The sequence below is a fragment of the Eleutherodactylus coqui genome, chromosome 1, assembly GCF_035609145.1.
Source record: "Eleutherodactylus coqui strain aEleCoq1 chromosome 1, aEleCoq1.hap1, whole genome shotgun sequence".
Taxonomy (NCBI): domain Eukaryota; kingdom Metazoa; phylum Chordata; class Amphibia; order Anura; family Eleutherodactylidae; genus Eleutherodactylus; species Eleutherodactylus coqui.
In genome coordinates, this window is record NC_089837.1 from 453,995,028 (window position 1) to 454,010,921 (window position 15,894).

At 44.0% G+C, this 15,894-nt stretch overlaps 1 protein-coding gene across 1 annotated transcript in view; it reads left to right on the forward strand.

The window, feature by feature from the left end:
* The window catches only part of CAB39L (calcium binding protein 39 like), an 83,627-nt gene that overhangs the window by 7,181 nt on the left and 60,552 nt on the right, over positions 1–15,894 (forward strand). The gene's annotated exons all lie outside the window — the stretch shown is intronic.

Sequence of the window (15,894 nt, forward strand, 5' to 3'; positions counted from 1 at the left end):
TTCACACAGGAGATTTTCACACACAAGTTCCGTCCGATAGCACAATACGTCCAATGGTCCAAGATAGAAAAGTTGCTCATGTCCTTACTTTTGGGCGATTTCCTCACTAAGAATCGCCCAATATTTTCAATGGGTTCTTCAAAAAAATTGCCTTGCATGTGAGTACAATGTGATTTTTTTTTTTTTACCATTGAAACTATTAGAAATACTTGCGATTTTTAGTAAATAGAAATTTTGTGGTCCCTGGTTGTGTGTTGCCCTCTCAGTGTGATGGTGACTGACAGCATCATGCCAGCCAACAATCCTATTTTACACAGTACTTGCCCCACAAACAAAGTGGGGTTTATGTACATTTGTGTGCTGTGGGGTTTTTCCTTTTTTTTTTTTTTTTTTTTTTTATTCTGTTTTTGCTTTGGCCTGAAAAGTTGTAAACTACTGTTGACTTTATCGTGCTTTGGACACTTCTTGAAGTTTCCTATCTCTACGTATAACGCCCATGATAGTGGTATACATGCCACCCATATGGCGGTATGTGCACATAATGGCACATACTTTCACTCTAGTTTATAGTGTGCTTTATGACCAAGCTGTGAATTTCTTGCACATGACACAGCGCAGAGTTATTCCAGCTTATTGTATTCACAAGCTCGCTTTGGTTTTACATCCACACCCATTGACTCATATCGGGCTTTGACCTGGGAAACTGCATATGATTGAAGAAACTATTGTACAGCTGCCCATTAACACAAACGTTGGCCCAAAGTTCATCCTAAAAACATTTGTTTAGCTAACAATCAGCGCCGTCCGTGCACATAACTGTACATCAGCCTGAGGTGTGTGCATTGTACTGCTCCCCTGAGGTCCGTGCTTCTAGGGGGAACACTCAGAAAATAGGGCATTTGACAGCAAAAAATTATAGCATGTGTGTATGTATACATATATAATTATAATTTTTTTTGTAATGCCAGCTCCTAATAAGGAGCATTGCCATATTACATATCACACTTAAGTCCCCCTTTATTAGAGACGACCACGTTTTACCATATTGGACCTCCTTTAGCCTTCAGAATTGCAGCCAGTAACACACATTCCCCAACGTGTTGGAATTGTTCTTCAGGAATAGTGAGCCATGTACACGGGAAGCTCCTTGTAGTTATTGCATATTAGATGGAGGTACTGACATCCGCTCTACAGCTGACAGAAAGGGGTCACCGATTCATGCCGCTCGTGTCAAATTCTGATCCTTCCATCAGCACAGGACAACAGAAATCTGGATTGATCTGACCAGGCGACGCTTTTCTGCTGTTCTATGATCCAATTTTCGTTCTGTTTTTTCTTAGACAGCAATGGCGGTCAAACTAGCTCTTGGCTGTTACAGCCCCTCCGTGCTAGGGAATGACAAGTTGTGCATTGGAATCCATTAGTTGGGAGCAGCGGCCTTGTATTCAGATGCAATTTGCTTGACTGCTCGTTAGCATCCTCCGCTGACCCCTTCCATCAACGAGTTATGTACGTCAACAGGATCCCCTTTCGCTGGATGGTTTCCCCCGATCTCATCATTCTTTGTATACCCTCCATGCTGCAGAGGAAGGGACCCGTGGCGTCCATGACATCTTTCCCGCACAGACTGACCACCTGACATTGGCGTTTCCATCCTGGGCCAGCGTGGCCTTCCTGCGAGGCTGATTAGTGGCTCCTGACATGGCTGAGGCTGCTTGTCTCTAGTCTCTCTCTCTGTGCCCATGCATGATTGGTCCGTTGGAGGAAGAGGCAGGGCTAGCTAGCATGCAGCAAGGCAGATCAATCAAGTGATGACAGCTGCCTGCGTGCACCCTTCTCTTCATGGGCCACCTTGTCTGAGACCTACCTGGTCTGTGGCACAAGTGGCAGCAGTGAGCCGGTGACACAGTATTGGAATGGAGAGACTCGGGGCCAGAGGCTGCCTGCCAGGTCAATACTACTGCTGGTGGCAGCCAATACTTGAGGTGTAGCCGTGAAGAGTGCAGCTCTGAGGGGTAAGCAGTGCAGCCGAGACACAGACTTGGGTCAGTGTCCAGTCAGTCATCGGCAGGCCTGTTATGTAGGATAACTTGGGCCTCAGCCGCCCTTTTAAATGTAGAAGTGGAAAACTTGAGCTTACATTAAAGTGATCATGGCCTTAACTATCTCCATACCATTAGGGCGAATATACATGGGATGCTTTCGTAGTGGTAAAAAAAAGTGCTTTTTTTTTTTTCTTAAAATAGCTGCATGTGCCGTTTCCTTTCTTTATGCCGATGACTAATCTGCAGCTGCAGAATGTAAATGTTAATGTATATGAGCATGTACTTATTACTAAGGACACCCCTACATTCAGTATAGGGGTAGCCCAAGATGATGTACTTCAAAGGCTCCCGATAGGTGTGAATGATTAAAGGGACCCTCAAGGTCATTGGTAGTCAAAAACACTGCACAGTGCTCTGATTGACCAGCTCTACTCATACTTTATAATATAGGAAAAACCCTTTAATAAATCAGCATGCAGTAAGCTCATAAGGGCATCCTAGTGGTGGCTACACACAGCAAGAATCTCATCAGTTAATTTTATGACTTTGTAAAAGTATGCAAGGGGTGTGAAAAAGACTGCCATACCATTTCTGCCTGCTGGGGGAACAGTTTAATTGTCATTACCACCTAAATATATTCACTTAAATAAGCTACAGGTCAGGAGGATGAGCTGTGATCTCCTCTATTATAACTGTGTGACAGAAGCGGTGTGATCATCATTAGTAACTGTGATAGAAGTGTCTGTGTCCCCCTCTAGGCAGTTTCTGTGGTAGGCTCCATGTAACTGCATTACAATGGACTAAGAAATTGACTAGTTTCAGACAGCGTAACCCTAAGAAAATCTTAGCTGGTCGGAACTTCAATCACAAGACCATCTGATGAGAAAGAGACTGGGAGTTTTAGATAGAAAGGAATTACTAAGCAAAGTAACACTAGCCGATTTATATATACTTGAGGGATAGTTACATAATGGATTCACGGGAATAGCCCTGTATTTAGAAAAAACAAAAAACCTCTAATATCCCGTGGCATTCACTCTATCCATTACGCCTAATAATAGTCTGACACTTCCTGTTCTGTTCAGCAGCTGCATGGATCATAAAAACCTGTGGTCTGGAAATGACTCACTGTCTTCTAAAGGGGATTGCTGTGGGCATGACCTGTGGCTTATGCAGGGAGGGGGAGGAGGTGATCTGTGACTATCACCTATAGTGAATGGCAAGGTCCTGTGTTATCTATATAACAGGTGTATTCCTGCCTGTGATGACAACGAGATGACTACTGAGACGTTATCTGTACAGAACTGGAAGTATCAGACTATTATGAGTCTTGGGCCTCATGTCCACAGGCAGGTCGGATTCCGCCCGCGGAGCTGAGCCTGCCCGCGGCCAAGGACCTTTTTTTTTTTTTTTTTTTTTTTTTCTTTTGCGGACCTGATATTCTTTCTTCTGCACTGTTGATGCGGATGCACTGCGCGTATGCGCAGTACACATTTTTTTAACTCCTGCTTTCCTGCAGATCCGAGGGTTGTCTGCAGTGTCTGCTGTGGGTGTACCGTGGATTGGACAGCTCACATTGACTTCAGTGGAAGCCGTCAGTGCGGGATCCGCGCAGAAATGGAGCATGCTGCGATTTTATTCATTTTTTGCCCGGACCAGAAGATTTGCAAATCAAAACCACTTGCTTTAATTAATTTATGGACACCCATGCATCCCTATGAGCAGCTTGATTTGCAGGGCTCTCGCACGGATTCCACAAATTAAATACACCCATGGACATTTTCCACATTATCCACATTATTGCAGCTTTGTTCCCACGATTTTATAGAGTTAGCAATGCTTTTCCTTGAGAATAATCTTGCATCACTGACGCCCGGGATAAAATGGCACAATCTCATATCACGAAAGTCAATAAGAGTTTCTAACTTTAAAAGTTCACACGATGAGATAAACAAGAAGGCTCTACAGAGAGACATGGGAGATAAAAAAAAAATAAAATCGCACATCGCAGAAAAATAGATGCCACGATTTTTTTTTTCTCGCAACATAGCATGTAAAGACATCGCTAAAGGAACCCATTGAAAAGCATGGGTCTCACAAACATGTGCTTCGTAGCGCTGCCACATCGCGGGAAAATCAAGTGGGGTTTTAGTTAGTTTTTTTTTCATAGGCCACGTGAAAGCGGCCTTAGTGGCCAGTATGAAAACTGCAGAACGTTTGAAAGTTCTATAAAAATTTTTATATATATACATATTATAGTAACATACAAAATAAAAACTAATATGAGAACTATTCTACCGTCTGAATGTAACGGGGAGGTCTGGTTTGGATTTCTACATCTGGCATGTCTCCACTTTTCTTCACATATTGCCAGTTTTCTGTACTATCTCTACTTGTCATCACCCCTTCTCTTCTGTTGTGTAACCCTGTGGCCGTTCCTTGAGGCCACCTTGTCTGCGGTGATGCTAATCTGTTTCACAATCGATAATCTTTCGTCGATAGACATAGAATCCCTTTAACTTGATTGACCTTTCCATGGTGGAAATGGCTGCTAATGTAGATGAGATCGCCTTGGCTGCACATTGTTTGGTTCGTGTGTTCTGGTTTTTATTGTTTCCGTAATTTCCTAACTGAACGCTTAACACAATAAAATAAACTATTGATAAGGTTTTTATTCCAAACACAAGTTACTAGTTTCTCCATTTCTAGGGAGTTGCATCCATGTACAGTTATATTGTCAGTAGGGTTTTTACACCTTTAAGGATGCGGCCCTTATTTTTTTCCTTTTCCCATTTTTTTCTTTTCCCTCCCCACTTTTAATAAATCATAACTCTTATTTATCAATCCCAATAGAAAACCAACTGATATTACAGGATATAGACAGGTGACCAGCGGGGTTGATGATCTCAAATATTGATTCAGGGATTACTCCGCCTCCCCACCCCTCTTGTTGATTCAGAGGACAGCAATAAAACCCCAATGAGGCAGAAGACAATTTACCCCTTATTTTTTAGGGAAAAAATTCCTTTCCGACTCTGTAATGGCAGTCAATATAATCCCTGGACCAACATTTGAAAGTTCCTACCTGACTCCAAGTCCCGGATCAACAACCCCGCTGGTTATTTAATGTCTATATCTGTTATATCATACCGCTTTAAAAAGACATCTAGTTCCTTCTTAAACTCCTCCATTGATTTTGCCATCACTACGTCCTCAAGCAGAGTTCCACAGTCTCAATACTCTTACAGTAAAGAACCCCCTTCTATGTTGGTGAGGAAAACTTTGATGCCCTCTTGTTACCATCGCAGTCCTGGGTATAAACAGATCATAGGTGAGATCCTTGTATTGTCCCCTAATGTATTTATACATAGTTATTTGGTCGCCCCTTAACCCTTTCCAATCCAATTTGTATTCTGGTTTTCCTAGGGGGGCTTACTCTTTTTCTGCCGTTCTACACAGCGCTATCTGCTGGCTAAAGCCAGTACTGCATGAGGGGACACGTTAGATAGGCTCCGACAGCAGAGCGGCTGGCAATATACAGTAAGAGAACCCCGACGGCCGTCTTCCAACATCGGAGCTGTACAGTCTTAAATCATAATGTCTTTAGACGTCAGACAGTGGACTGGAAAGGGTTAACCATCTTTTTTCCTGGGTGAATAATCCCAATTTTGACAGCCTCTCTTGGTATTCCAGTCCTCCCATTATTATACTACTTACGTTCCCTAGTTTAAATACTCCTCCAACCTCCTAGCCATCTTCTCCCCCAGCACAACTGCACCCACCCCATTGAGATGCAGCCGGTTCCTACCGTAGAGCTTGTAGGAAGTCAGCCCAGTTCTCCAGGAACCCGAACCCCTCTTGCTTACACCAACTCTGGAGCCACTTGTTTACCTCCATAATGTCCTGCTGCCTTTCTGGTGTGGCACACGGTACAGGTAGTATTTCCAAGAAAACTACCTTTTAAGGGCCTTGCCCTGAGCTTAGACTCTAGATCCCCTAAAGGTCCCAAGAAGTTCCATAATTGAAGCTTTATGCAATTCCCTATTAAAGCTGTTCTAAAGAAATTGTATCCTATTCTACAGGGACACAAGAATTGTCCTGCATTCATTGTATCACAACTACAGAATTACCTTGTATTGAAGGTTTGAGCTTTACAGACAAAGCAGATTTTATTACCTGTTTCCGTGTAATTAAATGTCTGATTAGGGCCACACCTGTTGTTAAGCTGCCATCTAATATATATGATGAATATCTGACCCTGAGGCTCCGTGTTTCAGAGTTGGCTAAAATCTCTAGTGCTTGAACTAGCCCTTAAGGCTAGGGATACAAGGCAATGTCACATCTAACAATTGTTCGTGGTGTTGCCTTGTGACTTAACACAACTGTGAAAGCCGCAGAAAAATCCAGCTTCGTTAGATTTTGGTTGCATGCAACTTATTCACCATAGGCATCAATGTAGGTCGCACGTGACTGAATTACCAGCGATTTGACTTTAATTTAATAGCACGGTCGTAGTCAGCCAAGACTTATTGATGGGCATGGAGAGTGTAGAATTGGCGTCCTTTTACACGGTAACTTAAAGACCTTCCATGTACGGCCTTTGAACCTAACGTCTGTCGCCTCCGTTTGCAATGGTGTTGTGAATGACTAAACTGGACTGCTTTGGAGGGGAACTGGGTTGACTTCAGCAATGAATCCAGGTTTAGTTTTGGCACAGATGACGGATCTGTTTGTGCCTGAAGACCTAGGGGTGAGTGTCTTAATCCTGCCCTTCCTGCAGCGCGGCACTCTGCCCACAGTGCTGGTGTAATGGTCTGGGGGCCCATCACTTATGACAGACAGTTAACCCTAGTAGTGGTACGAGGGACAATGACAGCTCAGCGATATGTTCAGGACATCCTGCAGCCACATGTGTTCCTCTCATGGTGGCTTCTAAGAGGCATTTTCCAGCAGCATAATGCTCGGCCGCACACAGCCTACAAATTTGCACGATCTAGAAGCTCAATTACAGCAAATGTGGACCCATATGCCACAGAATGCCAAACGGAACCTGTATGCCTCAATGCCTGCCAGTATCACATCTTGTATCCAAGCCAGAAGTGGTACAACAGGGTACTAGAGCCTCCATGCCTGCCAATATCACATCTTGTATCTAAGCTAGAGGTGGTACAACAGGGTACTAGAGCCTCCATGCCCTCCTGTATCACATCTTGTATCCAAGCTAGAGGTGGTACAACAGGGTTCTAGAGCCTCCATGCCCACCCGTATCACATCTTGTATCCAAGCTAGAGGTGGTACAACAGGGTACTAGAGCCTCCATGCCCTCCTGTATCACATCTTGTATCCAAGCTAGAGGTGGTACAACAGGGTTCTAGAGCCTCCATGCCCACCCGTATCACATCTTGTATCCAAGCTAGAGGTGGTACAACAGGGTACTAGAGCCTCCATGCCTGCCTGTATCACATCTTGTATCCAAGCTAGAGGCGGTACAACAGGGTACTAGAGCCTCCATGCCCGCCTGTATCACATCTTGTATCCAAGCTAGAGGCGGTACAACAGGGTATTACAGCCTCACTTCAAGTGTTCAGTTTTCCTCAATAAACTACCCTCTGATATTTATATCCAGGTTACAATCGCATAGAAAGTTTCATTTAATTCCATCCAATCCTTGTAGGTGACTTTTTTTTCTCATTTCTCAATGTATTTATAACGAACATCTGAAAATCTTGTAGAAAAAACTTATTTTTGCTGCACAAAATACTCCGACATTCCTAGAAAATAAATGTGTGAAGAATGATTTGTGGAATGTGTTGGGTGAAAGGTCCCCGGCTCTGATATGTTCCTCATTTATTGGTAAGGCAGTACAGCACACACCCATGCTCTGCATGTGGTGCTACACTAGTTCAGCCGCTTAACCCTTTCAGGCCCAGGCCCTATTTACCTTTTTAGGACCACACAGAATGTTGTTTTTTGTTGTTTTAGCTGTGCAGTTTTTATGTGTGTGTATTTTTTTGGAGGAGAGAAACTGAAATAATACTAAGGGGAGAAAAAAAAGATCAAATTTTTTTTTTCCTCCTATTGATCTCAATGTGGTTTAAAAAAACAAAACTGAAATTAAACAAAAAGGTTTCAGTTTGCTTCCATTCCTTCAGGTTTATTTTTTTGAAAGAAAAATAGCACAGTCTGTGGCGGTATTTTTCAGATCAAAACTGAAATCTGATGGAATGGAAGCAAACAGAAGCCTCTCAGAAGAGAGATGGAAACCCTGAACTGAGCCCTTACGTAGGTGTGACAGCAGCAGCTTAAGGGCTCCTTCACACTAGCAAGGACGATACCCGGCCGTGAATCTCAATGTCGCACTTGCCCTGTGGATGGATCAATGCAGAGGTGAATGGAATCCCCACAGTTGTGACGGGGGATCACAGAGTTTTCCCAGTGCTTTCAATGGGGCTGGCGCTGCTGCCACCCGGCCTCATTGAAAACAATGGGCGATATTGCAGAAAGATAGGACATGCTGCAATATGTTTCCTGCATTGCATCGTGGTGCCATGCAGGAAAACGTCGCTAATGTGAATTAACCCATTAAAAAGAATGGGGTTCATATATGTGCGAGACTTGTGCGTCTCGTAATACACAAATCTCGCATGATTTTCATACCACCAGTGTGAAGGCTGGGTTCTCACGGGGTGGATTCTCGGAAATCTCACGGTTTGGTCGCAGGGAAAAAACGCGAGATTTTCGCTAGGAGAACCGCTGCTTCAAAACCCGCGGCGGTTTTGAAGCAGCCCGGCAGCTTGCTCTTCCGCTGTGACCGGCGCTCCCATAGAGGAGAGCGCAGCCGCAGTGGAAAAATCAAAAAATGGACATGCTGCGGTCGGCAAATCCGCGCCGTGGCGGTGGCTTCTGCCGGCTTTGCCGCAGCGGATTTGCCGTCCCGTGTGGACGAGATTTCTGAGAAATCTCGTCCACATGGCTGGCTAATCCCGGGATTAGCGGCCGCATGCGGATTTGCCGCGGCGAAATTCCGCACGGAATTTCCGCGGCAAATCCGCCCCATGTGAACCCAGCCTAAGATCAACTGGAGCAACCAATGTCAGGCAGCTGCTGCCAAGGCAAATAGGATCATGAGGTGCATCAAAAGAGGTCTAAGGGCGCATGATGAGGACATTGTTCTTCCTCTTTACAAGTCACTGGACAGACCACACATGGAGTATTGTGTACAGTTTTGGGCACCAGTACTGAAGGACATATCCGAGCTTGAGCGGGTACAAGGCGGGCAACTAAAGTAATAAATGGAATGGGCGAACTACAATACCCAGAAAGGTTATCAAAATTGGGATTATTTAGTTTCGAAAAAAGACTGCTGAGGGGCGACCTAATAACTATGTATACATATATCAGGGGACAATACAGGACTGTGACTGTAACAAGGGGGCGTCCTCTACATCTAGAGCAAACATGGTTTCTACACCAAAATGAGTCTTTTGCTTTTGCTACACTGCAGTCTCCAAGTGAAACCTGGGCTGGCAGCACCCAATCACTGAATGGCATCTGCCACACTAATGATCAACGAAGCAGACCTGTGAATGCTACCCACCTCTGGAGCTTCTATCCTTGTCTACACAGCTTTCCTAAAAGGGTGCAAAGTGTACAAAGCACAGCTCCACACTGACTGTGGAGAAAAGTAGTATACAGTAATTATAGTACACAGAATTATAGAAGGGTCAATATTTGGATACCCATTGCTGACTCTGGGTACTCTGTTTATTTACCATGAGAGGTCTGTGGCAATTATTGGACGTCTCCTGAACGGAGTTTGTAATCAAGATTAAAATCACAGAAAAGGAAAATATAAATAGACAAAAAAAATTATATCACAGAAAGCTGCCATATACTTACTGATCTACTGATACAAGATGGCAGGTATATACGCCACATATCCCTCAACATGCAGGCAGCCAGACTGCTAAACAGAGGAGCAGATAGCACACTGATGGACAGCCACTCGCACACCTTCCTGAGGGCTCCTGCACACATGCTTTTCTCTCACATTTTTTTCATGCAATTTTGCTACGCTTTTTAATGCGAAAGTCAAGAGGACTTTCTAATGTTCAAAAAATGCATCGCATCGCACTAAAATCGCAACGCAGGAGCCATTATACTGAGGGGGGTGGCTGCTTAGTACTGTTGTTGTATAAAAAAGCAAATACAGGGTGTCCGGTAACATGGTGCGTGTAGTGCACCACGTAGGCTTACAACTTCTTAATGATGCCATATTTGAACCCAGCAGGTTGTCCAGCACCACATAGGTGAGTCACCTTGGCATTAACACTCCGGGCTCCCCCAACGCTCAAAGCTGCGCTGCATGTTACTAACAAATACCGATTAAATACAATGTATTTGTTAATACTTTGGCCAAAATACACAAGCCGCGTCAAGGGTCCTCGTTTAATTGTGAGTTCCTACACTAACATCAATCAAAATCACAGAAAAAGGAGATCTAAACGGGCAAAAAAAATTCCCAGAAAGCGACCATATACTTACTGATTCAAGAAGGCAAGTATAAATGCCACATCCCAAACATGCAGACAGCCAAACTGCTATATGAAGGGAATAACTGCCAGTTGTTGTTGTTTTGCTTGTTCTAATTTGAAGGGGTTGTCGTTGGGATAGGGCACGAATAGTAAAATTCGGAGGTCTGCTGTCCAGGACCTCCTCTGATCAGTTGCTTGCCTGTACAGTGCGCTCTTGCATTGAGCTGATTTCTGCAGGAAGCAGACGGCTCTGTTCCCACTATAATGGCTTAGCTTGGTATTACAGATTTTACTACCAAGTCTCACCACTGCAGTGGTAGTGGAGCTGTCTGCCTCCTGCAAAAATCAGCCCAGCATACAAGCAGTCTGACATGGTGATCGACTGATTGGTGGAAGTTTGCCACCCAGGAACCCCTGCAAATCTATTTATGGCTTATCCTCAGGGTAGGTCACTAATGGTTTTCAACTGAATAACCCCTTCTAACAGTTCATTTGTATCTGTGTATAATGTGGTGTTTTGTATTTTTAATGACAATGGGTATTAGCATTTTGACATAGATCTGTCCATGTTTTCCTATTTATATTTCCATTGTTTGTGGTTATAAAAGGGGCTGTCCAAGTTATAGCTTATTGTTAAAAGCCCTTCCACATGCAGTAACTTACCAGACATCTACTCCCCACTTCTGTTGTGTTTTACAGGCGGCAGTCCTGCCTGGTTTACATTACTGGGTGTTTCGGCCAATAAGATCCTGTAAATTAACAAGTTTCACCTATAAAAGCTGCGCAGCATGTGACCCCATATGTTATGGAGGCAGCGACGTATGTAGGTTATAGAATATATTGTCTCTTCACTAGAAAATATCAGTCGTTCTGTTAAACATGCAGTCCATAAGACGAATGTGCTTAGAAATTTGCTTCCGCCACCTTATGTTTTGGGTTGGTTTTTGCTTTTGTCTGTGAAAGTTCCTTTTACCAGGTCAATAAGAAAACGTAGCGTAGATTTGGGGTGGCGACCCTCTTGTATTGCCCATTTCTGAGACATTTTGTTTGATCCAAAACATCTGGGGTCAATGGTATAATACGAATGGCTGTTATATAAACAGACTAATGGCCTGAAGCTTCGTAATTTTAGATGAGGGATGTTGTGTAAAAGAGCCTCCTGTGGCGCAGAGTGTTAAGGCAGCAGAAAAGCAGTCCTCAGCTCTCGCTCATGACCAGAAGGTTGCAGGTTCAATTACAATCGGGTAGGAGGCTTAAGGTTGACTCAACCTTCTGAGGTTGGTAGAAGATGACTGGGGGAAGGCAATGGCAAACCACCCCGCAAAAACAGTCTGCCAAGAAAACATCACGGTGCGCCGTCACCCAACTCAGTAGAAATAGGAAAGTCCCGCAGCACACCTAACACATGTACTTCAGTGCAGATGTTCCAGTCTGTATATGCCAAGCCACCTGTGGGGTCATGAACCAAATCCCAAATAAATGCAATGGTATCCAAGGAGGCGGCAGCATCAACGGTGTAGAGATTATAAAAAAAAGGGTTTTATTGCTCCATAAAATGGCGACGTTTCAACTTAATCTAAGTCTTTTTCAAGCCTTGAAAAAAAAGGCTTGAAAAAGACTTAGATTAAGTTGAAACGTCGCCATTTTATGGAGCAATAAAACCCTTTTTTTATAATCTCTACACCGTTGATGCTGCCGCCTCCTTGGATACCGTCACCCAACTCAGTGGGACTTCACCTTATGTTTTACCTAACATCTACTTTTATTTAGTTTTTTAATATTCCTTACACCTCTTTAGGCTGAATGCACACGGGCAGAAATTCTGCGGCAAAACTTCACACGGAATTTCCGCCGTTGCACGCTGCCATAGAATTGCGTTGGTTTATGCAATCCTATGGAGACAGCTGTGATTTTGATCGCGGCACGTCCTATTTCAGTGAGAGCCTCGCAGAGGCTCCCACTGCCGCATCATCGCTGACCCGCCGGCTCTCTACTGCGCATGTGTGGCTGTGCACAAGCCGACACACCCACACAGCAAAGACGTCGGACAGGTAAGCCGCTGGTCACTGCAGGGGCACAGATTGCATCCCGCTGTGAGAATCTTGCAGTTGGAATCTTGCTGTCTACATTCACCTTTGCTGTCAATGCCTTCATCGTCAGACTATTAGGACTTAGAGAAACACATTGAAGTACTTATAAAGTAGATGTACAAAAAGTGCATAACCTACCATATAGCATATTAAAATCTATAATCTATTTCTTTGTACACTGTCTCTCTGACACATTCCTCCTTCCCTGGTGAGTCCCTGGGGAAGACCAATGAATGGTCCTTATGTAAGGTACAGAACATGTTATTATTTTATACCCTGGGAACACTGAATCCTATTACGTGACTTCTCAGACTGTTAGCCATTGGAGAAGGTCTGGTTCTTTCTGAGTCGATATTGGTAATTTACAGGCAATGTTTCTGGGTATGGCATTGGCAATGTTATTTGAAGGACAGCAGTGCCCCGTATGTGACTCTAAGGCCTCATGTCCACGGGCATGATTGAATTACAGTCGATCCGAAGTTCAAGCTGCCTATAGGGAATCGTTGGGCATCCGCACTTAATTAAATAGCTGCAAATGTGATATATATATATATAATATTTATTTTTATTTTTATTTTTTTGCGGATTGCACATAAGGGAAAAAATAACATATGTTTCATTTTACCGCGGATCATGCGTGGATGTGCTCCATTCATCACTATGGGAGCTTACAATCTGCCGTGCATCCGCAAATACATTTGCGGATGCACTGCAGATTTGAAGGTTAAATTCAATTAGGAAGTTGGTGAAAAGGCTGGGATGTGGGCTTGCAGATGCTTGGATTATCTGCAGTGCATCCGCGGGTGAAAAAGAATGCAATCCGCGATCTCCTGCAAGCAAAAATCGATTTTATTGTTAACCCACAGTGCATTCGCTGCAGATATCCACATGAGAAATCTATTCGGGCCATGGACATCTTAACATTTTATTTTTTTTTTATTTTTATTTTTTTCTCTTTTTCCCCTTGTGGGAGATTGTGGATTGCAGATTCTTTCTGCAGCCCCACCTCCCAGCCTTTTCCCCACCTCCCTAAATGCTTCTAGCCTTCAAATCCACAGCAGAACCGCAAATGCATTTAGATGCCCTGCGGATCCTAAGCACCCATAGAGATAAATGGAGCCAGATCTGCGTGTGATCCGCGGTAAAATGGAGCATGCTGCGATTTATTATCCGTTTGTGGAAACCGTAAATCATTTAAAATCAAAACCGCAGGACTTAAAAATGAAATACGAATGTCCTGTGCGGATTCAATGAATAAAATCACCCGTGGACATTGGGCCTAACGCTGTTGTAAAACTATGACTTCCAGCATGCCCCGATAGTCTGCGGCTTGTAGTGTGTTGAGTTGTAGGGTGGGCGAGAGACCACTGCTGAAGGACACTGCTGTTTGAATACACTCCTTGTCAAAAACATCCATCCCCTGGAACAGTGGTTTCCAAACTTTTTCAGCCATGGGGCCCTTTTTGAAGCACAGCCCCTCGTGGAGCCACAAGGTGTAATCAGGGGAGGGGCTAGGGGCGTGGCTTATCACAACATATAATTTTTATTTCCACTGTTCTAAATAGGACATAGCAGTTTAAAAAAAACAAAAAAAAACACGGGGAGTATTGCTGCAGCGCTGGATGGGCTATTGATATACATTATATTTAAATTAACATACTGCGGAATTAAATCCCGAACCACATGTCAATGTTAATATCCGTACAGGTTTTGTGCAGATATTTTGAAATTTTCAAAATATCATCCACTTTGCTGCCACAGCTACTGTAAACTCCACAGCAAATCCGCCCCATGTAGTAATAGTGACTGCCTATATTGGTGGCCCCAGTAGTAATAGCAACCCCCATAGTGGCTCCAGTAGTAATAGCGCCCCCCCCCCCAGTGGTCTCAGCAGTAATATTAACCCCAAAGTAATAATAACCCCCTCAGTAATATTAACCCCACGGTAATAATAGCCCCCCCCCCCCAACCCATATACTTGCCTTCTCATTGTAGTCAGCGCTGCTCCTCTTCTGCCCAGCGCTGATCCCCGGTACACACTGACAGCAGTGTGTGTGCCTGGAATGCTTCCTCCCTGAGTCCTCTCCTGCGGAACTTAGGAGGAGAGAACTCGGGGGAAGGAGGATCCCATGTGCATACTAATGTCACAGTGTGCATCGGGATCAGCATTGCAGCGTGATTACCAGCGGGGAGCTGCAGCACCCCGCCAGTAATCACTACAGTGGTGAGCAGTCGTTTGCTGCTTACCACGCAGCCCCTCGGTTGGAGCCCCTGACTGTCGCTCGCGGAGCCCCAAGCACAGTTTGGGAACCACTGCCCTTAAGGAGTTGTAGGAGTCAAATGAAGCTTTCTATGTTTTGATTGTAACGCTCATATACTAAGTGGATGTTACTGGGCATGTGTGTAGTAAGTGATCATAGGACAGACTCTTTTTAATTTTGCTGATGAACTCGGCTTCCTGATAATACAGCCGTGTGCCCCTAGTCTAATGTGTACCAGCACATCCAGATGACTTTTCAGAATAAGCTGCCATGCATGTATATGAGAAATAAGACTGCAATTATCATCATCCACCCACTCCTCCCCCCGCCCACCTCTGCAGAATGAATATCTAATTTTCAGTACTATCTGAGCTGGTTGACGTTGACTGTCATTACAGTGTCTTATATATGCTGTTCGTGGAGAAAACAGCAAATTCTGCTCCTCCTCGTCTCCATAGAGGTCTATGGGCAGCATGAGACAACACCCCACAAGTCATGTTATCTGACTTATCTCTTACTAGACACAGATTTCACATAATAACAGGTGTGGACAGCAAATTTAAAGGGATGGGGGGATTACTGTAGTGGCCTGAACTTTTAGATCAATTTTTCTGCACAAAAGCGTCATTTCAGGTAGGTTTTTGCACTTTTGCTAGTTATCACATTGGCTATCCGATAAGTACAAGTTGTCTCAAAGTTCAGTGTCCATTTAAATTACTAATAGGGAACACTTGATTCAGCTGCATAGTAAATGAGTGTCGGACCTTCGTTTTACCATTACCGCTGTTCTCTAAGTGCGCAATGCTTGTAATCTTATACGGGTGGCTATCCTAAGTTCTCAGTGTCCTTTAACTTCATAACCACCCTGGCAGAGCGAAAAGCTGCGAATATAATGGTGTTTTCTTGAGGTATTTCTATTCCTTCCCTATATAAATGGCCTGAGAATGTGAGGTATTCGCTCCCA